The 16,078-nt window shown below is 39.4% G+C and overlaps 1 protein-coding gene and 1 pseudogene across 1 annotated transcript in view; one reads left to right on the top strand and one right to left on the bottom strand.

The window, feature by feature from the left end:
• LOC138082206 (DNA fragmentation factor subunit alpha pseudogene) overlaps window positions 1-10,620 on the top strand; it is a 70,331-nt pseudogene extending 59,711 nt beyond the window's left edge.
• Window positions 1-16,078, bottom strand: part of STPG2 (sperm tail PG-rich repeat containing 2) — a 339,045-nt gene that overhangs the window by 71,915 nt on the left and 251,052 nt on the right. The gene's annotated exons all lie outside the window — the stretch shown is intronic.

Here is a 16,078-nt window from a genome sequence, read left to right as displayed (position 1 = left end):
ACAGAGAGCAAAAGTCGACAACCTTGGACAATGACACACTGTATGTGAAGACTCAAAGTCCAAGTATCCCATTTATTGGCACATATTAAAAACCTTTCCTTCCTACTGGAAAGCAAGTTCAAAGAGTAGTTCAGAGCCCTAACAGCAGCAACCCCTCCCCTGGCCCAGGACAGACTATGCCAGCACAGACTCTCCAGAGTCTAACAATTGTGTGACCATGGGTCCTAGTATTGCCAGCACTTTGATCTGGATCTATAGTTCTGATGTCCCATCCAATTTAGTATTTATTTTGAAAACAGCAGCCAAGTTTGAAAGATAGATCACTTGATCTATATAGTGAGAAATCTCAATTACAAAAATGAACACAAAATCAAGTACTGACAAACATTTAAGGAAAGACAATTGAAAGGATATCTTAAAAAACCAACTCAAAACCAAATAAATAAGGAAAAGCATCATTCAGAAACATAGTTTAAAATCAGAATACTTAATGTCTTAAGACAGATAAGCTAACACCTACAAAGTCCTGTAAAATGTAGGATCAAATGAAAACCGAAATTTAAGAAAAATACAAATAGAGATAGAACTAACTTCTGAGACTGTAGATCAAAAACATAAATACATGGTTTGAATAGGAGAATGAAAGTTTTTCCATGACTAGGCTGGAAAAGAGCCAAATGATGCTTCAAGATCTTACAACAGAGTCATAAAAAGAGTTCAGTTCAGTTCAGTTCAGTTCAGTCGCTTAGTCGTGTCCGACTCTTTGCAACCCCATGAATCGCAGCACGCCAGGCCTCCCTGTCCATCACCAACTCCCGGAGTTCACTCAGACTCACGTCCATCAAGTCAGTGATGCCATCCAGCCATCTCATTCTCTGTCGTCCCCTTTTCCTCCTGCCCTCAATCCCTCCCAGCATCAGAGTCTTTTCCAATGAGTCAAGTCTTTGCATGAGGTGGCCAAAGTACTGGAGTTTCAGCTTTAGCATCATTCCTTCCAAAGTAATCCCAGGGCTGATCTCCTTCAGAATGGACTGGTTGGATCTCCTTGCAGTCCAACGGACTCTCAAGAGTCTTCTCCAACACCACAGTTCAAAAGCATCAATTCTTCGGCACTCACCCTTCTTCATAGTCCAATTCTCACATCCATACATGACTACTGGAAAAACGATAGCCTTGAAAAGATGGACCTTAGTTGGCAAAGTAATGTCTCTGCTTTTGAATATGCTATCTAGGTTGGTCATAACTTTTTGTCCAAGGAGTAAGCGTCTTTTAATTTCATGGCTGCAGTCACCATCTGCAGTGATTTTGGAGCCCAAAAAAGTAAAGACGATACTAAAAGAATAGGTAATTTAGAAGCTAGAAGCTCCAACATTAGTAAAAAACAAAAGAAGCTGCATGCATGCTAAAGTCTCTTCAGTCATGTTGGACTCTTTGTGACCCTATGGACTGTAGCCCACCAGGCTCTTTCTGTCCATGGGATTCCCCAGGCAAGAATACTGGAGTGGGTTGCCATGCCCTCCTCCAGGGGATCTTCCCAACCCAGGGATAAAACCCACATCTCTTGTGCCTCCTGCACTGACAGGCAGGTTCTTTGCCACTAGTGTCACCTGCAAGAAGCTGTTGGAGAGGGCAATATAAGAAGATATAATTGCTGGGAATTTCTGAGAATGAGAGAAAGGCATATGAACTCAAAGTGAGAGGGCTCAGCTAAATCCAAACATAACAAATAAATAAAACCATCATATCTATTCAAATTAGTGAAAATTAAGGACAAAGAATATTCCTGAATGATTACAACAAAAGGAAAAAATTACATTTACAGAGGAATGCTGAATACTGGCATGAGAAGACCAGTAAACAATGTGAAAGATAAAGAGATTTTAAAAGCAGGTACAGAGGACAGATTACTTATAAAAGGATGACAATTAATCTGAAGACCAAATTATCAGCAATGGCAATGGAAGTTTGAAGCTAAAAGAAGGACTCTTTAGAGTGCTAAGAGAAATTAAATATCAAATAAAATGATACAGCCAGCAAAATTATATTGCCACTGTAAGGATGGAATTAAGATTTGGCACTCATTTCACATGAGAGCAAGGTACTGCCCAAAATCCTTCAAGTCAGGCTTCAACAGTATGTGAACTGAGAACTTTCAGATGTACAAGCTGGATTTAGAAAAGGCAGAAGAACCAGATATCAAATTGTCAACATCTGCTGGATCACAGAAAAAGCAAGATAATTCCAGAAAAACATCTACTTCTGCTTCATTGACTATGCTAAAGCCTTTGACTGTGTGGTTCACAATAAACTGTAGAACATTCTTCAAGACATGGGAATACCAGACTACTTCACCTGTATCCTGAGAAACCTGTATGGGGTCAAGAAGCGACAGTTAGAACCATGTATAGACAACTGACTGGTTCAGGATTGAGAAAAGAGTATGACAAGGCTGTTTATTGTCACCCTGCTTATTTAACTTATACACAGAGCACATCGTGAGAAATGTTAGGCTGGATGAATCACAAACTAGAATGAACACTGCTGGGAGAAATATCAACCACCTCAGACATGTAGATGATACCACTCTAATGGCAGAAAGCAAAGAGGAACTAAAGAGTCTCTTGATGAAGGTGAAAGAGGAGAGTGAAAAGGCCGGCTTAAACCTCTACATTCAAAAAACTAACTACATGGGATCTAATCCCATCACTTCAAGGCAAATAGATGGGGAAAAACTGGAAACAGTAGCAGACTTTATTTTCTTGGACTCCAAAATCATTGTGGATGGTGACTTCAGCCATGAAATTAAAAGATGCTTACTCCATGGAAGAAAAGCTATGACCAACCTAGACAGCATATTAAAAAGCAGAGACATCACTTTGCCAACAAACGTCTGTATAGTCAAACCTATGCATTTTCCAGCAGTCATGCATGGATGTGAGAGTTGAACCATAAAGAAAGCTGAGAGCTGAAGTACTGCTGCTTTCAAATTGTGGTGCTGGAGAAGACTCTTGAGAGGCCCTTGGACAGCAAGGAGATCCAACCAGTCCATCGTAAAGGAAATCAGTCCTGAATATTCATTGGATGGACTGATGCTGAAGCTGAAGCTGGCCAATACTTTGGCCACCTGATCTGAAGAGCAGAATCATTGGAAAAGAACCTGATGCTTGGATTTATTGTGGGTGGGAGCAGAAGGAAATGACAGAAGATGAGATGGTTAGATGGCATCATCAACTCAATGGAAATGAGTTTGAGCAAACTCTGGGAAATAGTGAAGGACAGGGAAGTCTGGCGTGCTGCAGTCCATGAGGTCACAAAGAACGGGGCATGACTTAGTAACTGAACAACAACAAAAAAGATTTTTGATATATTTTTTAAAGTTAATTTATTCCAAATTAAGCTGCTAATAATCTTTCCCAAATCATCATCTCTTCTATTTGTTTCCATCTCAGTGCTAGCGCTAGTTGTGCCACTTGTGCTAAGCTGCTTTCAGTCGTGTCAGACTCTCTGCAACCCCATGGACTATAGCCCACCAGGACTACAGGCTCCTCTGTCCATGGGATTCTCCAGGCAAGAATACTGGAGTGGGTCGCCATTTCCTTCTCTAGGGGATCTTTCTGACCCAGGGATCAAACCCTCGTCTCTTATGTCTCCTGCACTGGCTTGGGTTCTTTACCACTAGCGCCACCTAGGGGAAAGCTTTCATCTCGGTAATGGCAAATCTGACAGTTGTTTGGACCTCAATCTCTTAAGTCATCCTTGGCTTCTCCCTTGTTTCACATCCTACATCAGAATGCCACAGTCTACCAGCTAGCTTTACCTTCAAAAAATGCCTTGACTTCTTGCCACCTTCATTGTCAATACTCTGCACCAAGCTACCATTTTCTCTCACTGATATCACAATAACCTATTGATTCTATGTTTGCTGTTTCCCAGTCTATAATGTACAAAGTGAACCTGCTAAAACAGATCATATCAACTGTCATTCAGAGCCCTCTAAGAACTTTCCATCTCACTGTGAAGCATGACCTACAGAGAAAAGTGTCATCAAGATGTACACTACATCTCTGGGCACATATACTAATCTCCAAATCATTCTTTCTCTTAGAGCCTTGTTTCTTTCCTGTACCTTAAACTTGTCAGGCTCTCTTGTAAAATCTGCTCCCTGTGTCTGCAGTGTTTTTTCATTACATACCTTCATATTCTCTTAGTTCTTTTGGTCTGATTCAAAAGTTCCTTGACCCTCCTATCTAAAATCTCATATCACATTTTTCAGCTTTATTATTCTGCTACACAATGTAACATACTACATATGTTTTATGTCGTACCTTCCTTATTGCCTGTCTCCCTTCCTAGAATCTTAGTTCCATGGGAACAGAGATTTTTGCATATATTACTTTATGCCCAGCGCACAATATGAACCAGTTTGAATGAATAAATGTAAGTATTTACCACTAAATTGCTGTTATCACAGCATTTATCACTAAAGTGAAGTTGCTCAGTAGTGTCTGATTCTTTGCGACCTCATGGACTGTAGCCTACCAGGCTCCTCTGTCCATGGAATTTCCCAGCAATAGTACTGGAGTGGATTGCTATTTCCTTCCCCAGGGGATCTTCCCGACCCAGGGATCGAAGCCAGGTCTCCCACACTGTAGACAGACGCTTTACCATCTGAGCCACCAGGGGAGTCCACTAAAGGGGTTTCTAAATGATACATCAAGAAGAAAAGTGACAGTAGAAGGAATGTCTGAAATAAAAAAAAAAAAACTAAAGAATATAATAATTAATGGTGAATCTAAACAGCAATTTATCACATAAGATAATATGTAAGGTTAAACAAAAGTAAAGAAAGTTAAAGCATTGTTTGGGAGAGCAAAGGTCTTGATGAAATATAAATTTTATTAAGTAAATGTGTGTGTAGCAACACCAAGGGTATTTTATAAAAATGTAAGAATAGCTTGCACACCAGAAAGCAAACAGATGAAGTACGGTGGGGGATAGAAGATAGTGTGAAGGCCCTGAATCATTTCAAAAAAAAAGAAAAAAGAAAAAGAAAGAAAACAAAGAAATACAGAAAATTGAAAACAACAGATAATACAGATTGTACAATCTGGTTATAAACATAAAATCCACCTAGTTTCTGAATATGTTAGCAACAAAAGGCAACAAATAAAAGCATATGGTCTGAAAACAGTTGGAAGTAAAAGGAGGAAGAATGATATACCAGGTAAATTCTAACAACAACAACAAAAAAAAATGGCTGCTAGACCTGAAACACACAAGTAAAGAGGGTCGTTATAGCATGATAAACGGTTCAGTTTAACTGACAGCTATAATTGGTAGACACATAACAGTATTGATTCAAAACTTATTACGTAAAAATTGAACAGACCATGAGGAGTAATTGTAAAATATATCACTACAGTGGGAATTTCTGACACACTACTCAAAGTAATTAATACATTAAGCAAGATAAAAAAGACATGAAAATTTCATTAATAAGCTAATTAATCTAGCTGATATTGGTAGAGCATTATATACAACTACTGGCAAATACATGTTTTTAAGTGTGAATGGAACATTTATAAAAATAGTAAGTATTCAGCTTTAAATCAAACCTCAAGAGATTTCAAAAAATGAGCAACAGATAGATGAAATTTCTAGACTACAAAATTTAAAACTCAATTACCAAAAAACTGTACCAATTTTAAAAAGACTATAAACATTTGTAAAATTTAAATAGAATTTTTAAAAACTTATAGGTCTAAGAAGATATTATAAGGTAAATTAGGATATATTTAAAACTGAATGATACTGAAAACACTATAAGTAAAGAGATGTAGCATAATAGCTTAAACTATTGTTTAAGCCACTGAGATTTCAAAATTGTTTACACATAGAGCAATAGCTGATTTATTCAGCTTCCCATACCATTTTTCTTGAACCCAGAAAGGAGCAAAGTCTGTTAACAAAGACTGATAAGAAAAAGTTCAAGAATATTACAGGGTAAGTAAAGTGAATGTCTCTCACTCATGTCCGATCCTTTGTGACCCCATGGACTATAGATTTCCAGGCTCTTCTGTCCATGGAATTCTCCAGGCAAGAATACTGGAGTGGGTATCCATTCCCCTTCTCCAGGGGATCTTCCCAACCCAAGGATCAAATCTAGATCTTCTCCAGTGCAAGAGGATTTTTTATCAGCTGAGCTACTAGGGAAGCCCATTACAGGGTAATCTCATCCATAAATATATGTGCAGCATCCACTTGGAGAAGGCAATGGCACCCCACTCCAGTACTCTTGCCTGGAAAATCCCATGGATGGAGGAGCCTGGTAGGCTGCAGTCCATGGGGTCGCTAAGAGTCGGGCATGACTGAATGACTTCACTTTCACTTTTCACTTTCATGCATTGGAGAAGGAAATGGCAACCCACTCCAGTGTTCTTGCCTGGAGAATCCCAGGGACGGGGGAGCCTGGTGGGCTGCTGTCTATGGGGTCGCACAGAGTCGGACATGACTGAAGTGACTTAGCAGCAGTAGCAGCATCCACTTAAATAATATCATAGATCTAACTGTAAAGAGCAGTGGCAGCACCAAGTCCAGGACACTAGAGAACTCTTGACCCCAAGGGGTATTAATGAGAACTCCCATGAATCCTCCATCCAAATCCAAGATCTGGCACCACCCATCTGGCTGCAGCACCCAGTGCTGGATGCCTCACACAAGCACAAGTAACACAGGGACACAAATGCAATCAGCAGCAGACAGGCTGCACAGACACCACAAAACACACCATCTCACATGACCCTATCCATCAGAGGAAAAGAACTCACCTCCTCCCACCCAGAATGAGGCAGAAGTCCCTCCCAACACAAAGCCTATACAAGACACCCAGAGCAGAGACCAAAAGCAAGAAGTACAACCCTATAGACTGGGGAAAGGAGACCTCAAACACAGTGAGTTAGACAAAATGAAAGACAGGGAAATACCAGGCAGATGAAGGAACAAGGCAAAAAACAAACAAACAAACAAAAACAAGTAAACAAAGAGAAAATAGACAAACTATCTGAAAAAGAATTCAGAGCAATGTAGTAAAGATGACACAAAATCTCAAAAACAGAATGAAGAAAATACAAGAAACATAACACATTTTACAATGACCTAGAAGAAATAAAGAATAAACAAACAATGACAACACAATTACTGAAATTAAAAATACTCTAGAAGGAATCAATAGGAGAATAATTGAGGCAGAACAGACAAGTGACCTGGAAGATAGAAAGGTGGAAATAACTGCTGAATAGCGGTATAAAGAAAAAAGAATGATAAGAAATTAAGATATCCCAGAGACTTCTGGGATAATAATTGTGAAGAGCAAAGCAATAAAACTTCTATAAAAATTATTTAAGAACTATGATTATGAATGAATTCTTAAATAGGATGCTAAAAGAAGTAACTGTAGGGAAAAGATGAATAAATTTGATATCAAAATGAAAAAGTTATATCCATCAATAGAAACCAGTAAGAAAGTGAAAGTGTAATCATAGAGATTTGTTTACATTATGTATAACTATAAAATATATCTAATATACCAAACACTACTAAAAATCAATAATAACATAATTCAAAAGATAAATATGCAAGTGATATTAAAAGGCAGTTTACAACAGATTATCCAAATAGTCAAAAAATATATGCAAAGGTATTAAACTTCACTGGGGTGTTGTTCAATCACTAAGTCAGAGCTGATTCTTTGTTAACTCTTGAACTGTAGCCCACCAGGCTCCTCTGTCCATGGGATTTTCCAGGCAAGAATACTGGAGTGGACTGCTGTTTCCTTCTCCAGATTAAGCTTCATTAGCCATCAGGAAAATGCATATTAAAGATTCAATGTAATACTCCTAAAGACTAATGGCTAAAATGAGAAAAAAAAATGACGCTATGGTTTTTCCTGTAGTCATGTATGGGTGTGAGAGTTGGACCTTAAAGAAGGCTGAGCACCAAAGAATTGATGCTCTTGAACTGTGCTATTGGAGAAGACTTTTGAGAGTCCCTTGGACTGCAAGGAAATCCAACCCATCCATCCTAAAGGAAATCAGTCCTGAATATTCATTGGAAGGACTGATGCTGAAGCTGAAATTCCAGTACTTTGGCCACCTGATGCAAAGAGATAACTCACTGAAAAAGACCCTGATGCTGGGAAAGACTGAAGGCAGGAAGAGGAGGGGATGACAGAAGATGATATGGTTGGAAGGCATCACCAACTCAATGGACATGAGATTGAGCAAGCTCTGGGAGATGACGAAGGACAAAGAAGCCTGGAGTGCTCCAGTCCATGGGTCACAAAGAGTTGGACATGGCTAAGCGACTGAACAACAACTTTAACACTATTCATAAAAGCACTAAACTAGAAACAACGTAAATTTCCATCAGTAGTAAAATGGATAAAGAAAGTGTGATATATTATATTGAGAATGAACTAATTATTGATACTTGCAGCAACACAGATTAAGCCTAAAAATTAAAAGGTTGAGAGAAAGAAGCCAGACACAAAACAGAACCCACCATATTCAATTTTTATATAAGTTGAAACACAGTGAAAATAAACCAATGGTGTCAAAAACCAGAACAGTGGTTACTTTGGGGCAAAAGAAGTGGGGGGTTAAGGATACTTGTAATGTTCTAATTCTTCATTTGATAATGGTTATATGGGTGTTTATAAAAAACCATTGAGATATAAAGTAATAACTTTGTACTTTCTATAATTTTAATATAATAAATGTTTTTATTATAAAAAGTAAATGGTGTGAAAGTTACTGACTATAATTAAAGGTTTGTCCTCTGAAATTATAAATTTAATATTTCTGTTATTGCTTTGTAATATACTTATAACAAAAATTACATTATGATCCCTAAAATGCTAACAGATACATTTAACCTATGGTGGCAAAATTTAGCTTTATATGTAAAGAGGCTTTTAAAATATGTTTTCAATATCCTAATATTTCCTAGGATTTCACATTTCATTACATTTCCTCAAAATACAAATCACTGCAGTGAAGAATAATCTGCATACATAATCTTGAATTCAGACAATGAAACCTTCTAACAACATTAAATAATGTTTTAAGAGAATTTTAATGTATTCAGGTAACCAATGCTGACTCTACAAAGTACGCTACAAAAAAATCAATTTTTATCACTCGAAATCTATTGCAATTAGAGAGCAATGCCAAGTCACTGACACACTAATGGGTTTCAAAATATTTCAAAAAGAACAAGGAAATTGCTAAGTGTTTAATTGAAATGCAGTTCCAATAATTATAGCAAATTGGATAATATGAGCTTTCTGGAAAGCTACCATATAAAACTATCATATCATACAGTATTGAGTTTTAATAAATTTGTAGAATCATCTAGATACACTTTATATAACAATTATCCTACATTGAACTATGTAAAATCTTTTATTACATCTTCTAATATAAATTCAGTTAATTTCTATGTTCCAAGTGTTTGAATTTTAATTTAATTTTAGAACAGTGTAGCATTTCTGAAAAGGATCTGCTCCACAAATTCAACACGGCTTGCTTGAAAAGAATATTATATGTGACTAAAACATATTTTTCATGTATTCAATTGTAGTACTCTACTGCATGGAAATGATTAAGCTTTAGGAACAGGATTATCTGATCCTAATGTGTTAAATTGGGCTTCCCTGGTTGCTCAGCTCCATTTCCTGGCATGCTGTGGGGGGCAGAGTTGGGGAAGATTTCCACACCCCAGACTACCTGACTTCTCTGTCAGTCTGGTCCCACCCTGAAGAGAACGGAGGTAGCCAGCAGACCTGCAGCTCTAGAACCCAGCGAGATCTGGGCTCTAAAGCAGCGTCTCCTACGCCGCAACAACAGCCGGGATCAGCACAGCATGGAGGCCTCATGCCTCAAGGAGCTGAGGAACAAGGCTTGTGATGTTCTGGCCATCATTAAGTCCCAGGCGCCAGCCACCCTGGTCCTGGCAGAGGATGGCACCACAGTGGATGATGACAATTACTTCCTGTGTCTTCCTGTCAATACTAAGTTTGTGGCATTGGCTGGGAATGAGAAGTGGACACACAATTCAGGAGGTACAGCTTGGATAACCCAAGAATCCTTCGACAGAGATGAAACAGACAGCAGGGCAGCGTTGAAATGGAAGAACGTGGCCAGGCAGCTGAAGGAAGACCTATCTAGCATCATCCTGACGTCCAAGGAAGAGTTCCAGATGCTCACTGATGTCCCATGTTCAGAGCTGCCTCAGAAACTAGGCCAAAATCATGTGGCAGTCCAGGGGCTCCAGAACACCCTACATCAGGTGCTTGACCAGAGAGAGGAAGCCTGTCAGTCCAGACAGCTGGTGGAGCTTTACCTCCAGGCTTTGGAGAAGGAAGGCAGCATCTTGTCGAAGCAGCAAGAGTCCAGAGCTGACCTCGGGGATGAAAAGGACGCTGCTGACACGGGCGTTAGAGAGAGCTTCTCCGACATTATGCCTGCAAGCCAGATCCTCTTAGCGCTGAAGGAGAAATCTGCCCCAGAGCTGAGTTTGTCTTGTCTAGATCTGGAAGTGGGCAAGCACCAGGGACCCTGATCTTTGGAGGGAGACACTTGTATAAGGACTTTTTCACCTCTGCAGACCCTGAATCATAGCTGCCAATTTGCCTATTATTACATGCAAAACTTCCCTTGTAGTTCATTTGGTAAAGAATCTGCCTACAATTCAGGAGACCCAGGTTTGATTCCTGGGTTGGGAAGATCCCTTGGAGAAAGAAATGGCAACCCATTCCAGTATTCTTGCCTGGAGAATCCCATGGACTGTAACCTGTCAGACTCCTCTGTCCATGGGGTCGCAAGAGTTGGACACAACTTTGCAACTAAACCAACACCACCACCACCACCACTAATGTGTTAAATTGGGCTTCCTTGGTTGCTCAGCTGGTAAAGAATCCACCTCCAATGCTGGAGACCTGGGTTCGATTCCTGTTTCAGGAAGATCCCCTGAAGAAGGGAAAGACCACCCACTCCAGTATTCTGGCCTGGAGAATTCCATGGACAGTCCATGGAGTCTCAAAGAGTTGGACACGACTGACCAACTTTCACTTTCACTTTTCAACGTGTTAAATTAAAACTTGAAAATCATAATTTCTGACCGAAAAGTTGTAATAATTAGACATAATCAATAGAACCACTTAAAACTAATATTTAGTGTTTATATTATGAATACACAAATATTGTTCATAGCTATGAAACTCATTTCACTGTCTTTCCTGCTCCATTTTAAGTTCTTCGAGAACTTTTCTTTCTTCTTTGCTTTTCCACGTATTTAGCGTGCCTATGCTGCACAGTGCTTAGTCACTGAGTCGTGTCTGACTCTTTGCGACTCCATGGACCACAGCCCACAGGGCTCCTCTGTCTGTGGGGATTCTCCAGGCAAGAATACTGGAGTGGGTTGCCATAGCCTCTTCCAGGGGATCTTCTCAACCCAGGGATCAAACCCAGGCCTCCCACATTGCAAGATTCTTTACCATCTGAGCCACCAGAGAAGCTCTGAGCATGCCTATAGACCCTATTGATAACATAAAATATCATCTATAACTCTTCTATAGCCAAGCATAACAGGTAACTTATAATATTCATTTTGTTCCTGAAGACACTACTCTTGTTTTGCCCTTCTGCTAAGGTCTGATGCTTGGCTGCCTTCTAGGATTTATCTGTAGCAATATCCTGGGAATTCCTTTGTTCTTTTTCTGTATTGAATCCTGGATCTTGTGTCTTCTGCATTCATGGCCTCCTTGCCTATGGGTACATATCCTCTGGTAATTTGTTGAAAAAGTGTTTAGGGAAGATAAATTTTGTGAAAACTTGTGTATCTGAAAACCTCCTCTTTTTTAACCTTCATGCTAGATTGATCCTGTGGGTGAGAAGAGAATTCTGGATTGGAAATTATTTTCTCTGGGCATTTGAAAGGCATTGTGCACAGTCTTATACTTTCTAATGTTGCTGTTGAGAACTAGAAAGTATTCTAATGTTTAGACACTGTGTATACATTTTATTTTTCTCTTTTCCAAAACACTAGGAAATTTTATTCACACTCATTTTCACAAAATTTCATGATGTGAGTTTGCTTATTGATTTTGCTGGGCACTCTATGGCATCTTCAAATCAAGAAAATGCACTTTATTCAATATCCCGCACTCCTACACTTCTCCCCAACACTAATGCTAATATAACATTATTCTCAGAACATTCTTTTCATTTTGAAATGGTCTTTCAAGGACTAGTATAACTTGTGTCTGGTGCATTCTGGTTTATTTCAACCAACAAGACAACACAAGCTATGATGAATATGTAAGCCAGACAGGAACCTAGAGTTAGTAATCTGGCCAGTGATATAGCTGGTACTGAAGTGAAGTGAAATCGCTGTCATGTTTGACTCTTTGCGATCCCATGGACTGTAGCCTACCACCCTCCTCCATCCATAGGATTTTCCAGCCAAGAGTGCTGGAGTGGGTTGCCATTTCCTTCTCCAGAGGATCTTCCCAACCCAGGGATCGAACCCGGCTCTCCCGCATTGTAGGCATACGCTTTACTGTCTGAGCCACCAGGGAAGTCCTACTCAGAACTAAAGTTACAACAGATGGAGCTCATATTCAAACCTCCAGATTTGTTTCTTTTTTCTCTCTTCTTTAAGATTCAAATGCCCATAGTATATACTGGGGAAGACATCCATTTCCCCTCAACTCTCCGATTTGTAGATGCTGGGGGAGGGACAATGGGAGTAATTGTTTAGTGAGTACAGAGTTTCAGTTTTAAAAGATGGAACGAGTTCTGAAGATGGATGGCAATGATGGTTGAAGAAATGGATGTATTTAATACCACTGAACTATACATTTAAAATGGTTAAGATGATCAGTTCAGTTCAGTTGCTCAATCATGGCCAACTCTTTGCAACCCCATGAATCGCAGCACACCAGGCCTCCCTGTCCATCACCAACTCCCGGAGTTTACTCAAACACATCCATCGAGTTGGTGATGCCATCCAGCCATCTCATCCTCTGTCGTCCCCTTTTCTCCTGCCCCAAATCCCTCCCAGCATCAGATAACATTAATTTGTTCAATATATTTACAGCTCACTTAAAAATATTCTATAAATTTGTTTATACATTTTTAATATTTTTTTCTACCTATTTTCCATTTCTGCCTTTAAACTCCTGGAAGCAAAAAACATATTTGTTTGTTTGACAGAACTTTCCAAATTTGGGGCAGGGGGGAGCCATCAAGGCATAAACTCAAAAAACAATGTATACATGTATCAGGATAAATATATAGAAAATCATACCTAGGTTCATCATAGTAAAACTGTTGAAAACTGAAGAAAAAGAAACATATTTAAACTATCTTGAGAACAAATATGCATTATCTTCAAGGAAGCAATACTTAGATGGACAATATTTAGGTGATTTTGAATTTTATACAGAAACAATGGAAGTTAAAATACAGTTGAATGATAATTTTCAAGTACTGAACAATCACTGTCAATATTTAAAATTTAAAACCCAAGTGAAATATGGAAGGGGAAAAAACACAAAAATCAAATAACTAACATGTCTTAACCAGCACTAATGGAAAAATCTCAAGTCCTATATACAAATAAATTAGAGATATAATGACATCAAAAGAAGGAAAAATTGAGGAATGTGTTCACTATAATTGAGTAAACTAATTCTGATAAGCAGAGTTTTAAATATATCATTCCAAGATTCCTGTCTCCTGGTTAACCAAACAAGCACTAATCTGTTAACTACTATGAAGGAATTTTTGTTGATGTAATTGAAGTGCCAGTAAATGGATCTTCCCTGGTGGATCAGTGGTCAAGAATCTGCTTGCCAATGCAGGCAATGTGGGTTCAATCCATGGGTTGCAAAGATCCCATGGAGAAGGAAATGGCAACCTACTCTAGTGTTCTTGCCTGGAAAATCACATGGACCGAGGGGCCTGGAGAGCTACAGTCCACGGGGTCGCAAAGACTTGGACACAACTTAGAAACTAAACAGCAACTGATTTTAAAATATGGAGATTGGATGAACCTGACCCAGTTAGGTGAATCCTTTAAAAGTAGCATTTTCTCTACCAAGTGGCAGATGAAGCAGTCAAATATCTGAAGCATAGTAAGATTTTGATATGCCTCTCCTAGCTTAAGGATAGAGGAAGCCATTTGCCAAGGAATGCAGGCAGGCTGCATTCACCCAGAGCTCAGAGTAGCCTACTCCTTGACCATAGCAAAGAAACAGGGACCCCAATCCTAAAACCATGAAGACCTTAATTCAGTCAACAGCTTGAATGAATGTGGGGACAGATATTTCCCTGGAACCTTCAAATAAGAGTCTAGTTTCACCAACATTGATTTTTTAACCTTTTTGAGAGGTTAAGCATATAACCTCAATGAGATGTCTAGACTTCTGACCAACAGAACTGTTGGCTAATAAAGGGGTTTTGGTTTAAGCCACTGAGTTTGTGGTAATTTGTTATATACAGCAATAAAAAACAAATACACTAGTAATGTATAATGTTTAGACCCACAAGACATTGTAAACAATAATATACCTTACGAAGACTATTTGGGAGGCAGTCCTAGGGGGGCAGAGGAATAGGACTGGGAGACCACTTTCTCCGCTACAAATTCATCAAAAGAACATTTAAATGCTGAGCAAATTCCACAAAACAACTTCTGAATGCTGGCAGAGGACATCAGGCACACAGAAAGGCAGCCCATTGTCTTCTAAAGGAGTTAGGACAAAAGATAAAAGATAAAAAGAGAGTCAAAAGAGGTAGGGATGGAGATCCGTCCAGGGAAGGGAGTCTTAAAAAAGAGAGAAGTTTCCAAACACCAGCAAACACTCTTTCTGGTGGATCTGTGGCGAGCCTTGGAATCTGAGAGGGCAAAATAACTGGGGAGAAAAATAAATAAATAATTTAAACCCACAGATTACATGCTTAAGAGCAACTCCCGGCGGAACAGCAGCCTAGATGCCTGCATCCCCTACTAGCAAGCGCGGGCTGGACAGGGAGGCACAGGCTGCATTGCTTAGGGTAAGGACGAAGCATGAATGCCCCGAGTGAAATCTGAGGGATCTAGCTTGAGATAGCAACCCAGACTGTGGGATAGCTATCCCACGAAAAGCCCTAACATAGTGGAAGTGAGAAACAGATTTAAGGGACTAAATCTGATAGACAGAGTGCCTGATGAACTATGGACAGAGATTTCTGACCTTGTACAGGAGACAGGGATGAAGACCATCCCCATGGAAAAGAGATGCAAAAAAGCTAAATGGCTGTCTGAGGAGGCCTTACAAATAGCTTTGAATGGAAGAGAAGCCAAAAGCAAAGGAGAAAAGGAAAGATATTCCCATTTGAATGCAGAGTTCCAAAGGATAGCAAGGAGAGATAAGAAAGCCTTCTTCAGCGATCAATGCAAAGAAATAGAGGAAAACAACAGAATGGGAAAGACTAGAGATCTCTTCAAGAAAATGAGAGATACCAAGGGAACATTTCATGCAAAGATGGGCATGAAAAGGACAGAAATGGTACGGACCTAACAAAAGCAGAAGATATTAAGAAGAGGTGGCAAAAATACACAGAAGAACTATAAAAAAAAGATCTTCACAACCAAGATAATCACGATGGTGTGATCACTAATCTAGAGTCAGACATCCTGGAATGTGAAGGCAAGTGGGCCTTAGAAAGCATCGCTATAAACAAAGCTGGTGGAGGTGATGGCATTCCAGTTGAGCTATTTCAAATCCTGAAACATGATACTGTGAAAGTGCTGCACTCAATATGTCAGCAAATTTGGAAAACTCAGCAGTGGCCACAGGACTGGAAAAGGTCAGTGTTCATTCCCATCCCAAAGAAACGGAATGGCAAAGAATGCTCAAACTACTGCACAATTGCACTCATCTCACATGCTAGTAAAGTAATGCTCAAAATTCTCCAAGCCAGGCTTCAGCAATACATGAACAGTAAACTTCCAGATGTACAAGCTGGATTTA

The sequence above is a fragment of the Capricornis sumatraensis genome, chromosome 7 (genome assembly GCF_032405125.1).
Source record: "Capricornis sumatraensis isolate serow.1 chromosome 7, serow.2, whole genome shotgun sequence".
In the NCBI taxonomy this organism is placed as follows: Eukaryota; Metazoa; Chordata; class Mammalia; order Artiodactyla; family Bovidae; genus Capricornis; species Capricornis sumatraensis.
This window is presented reverse-complemented; position numbering and strand designations above follow the sequence as displayed.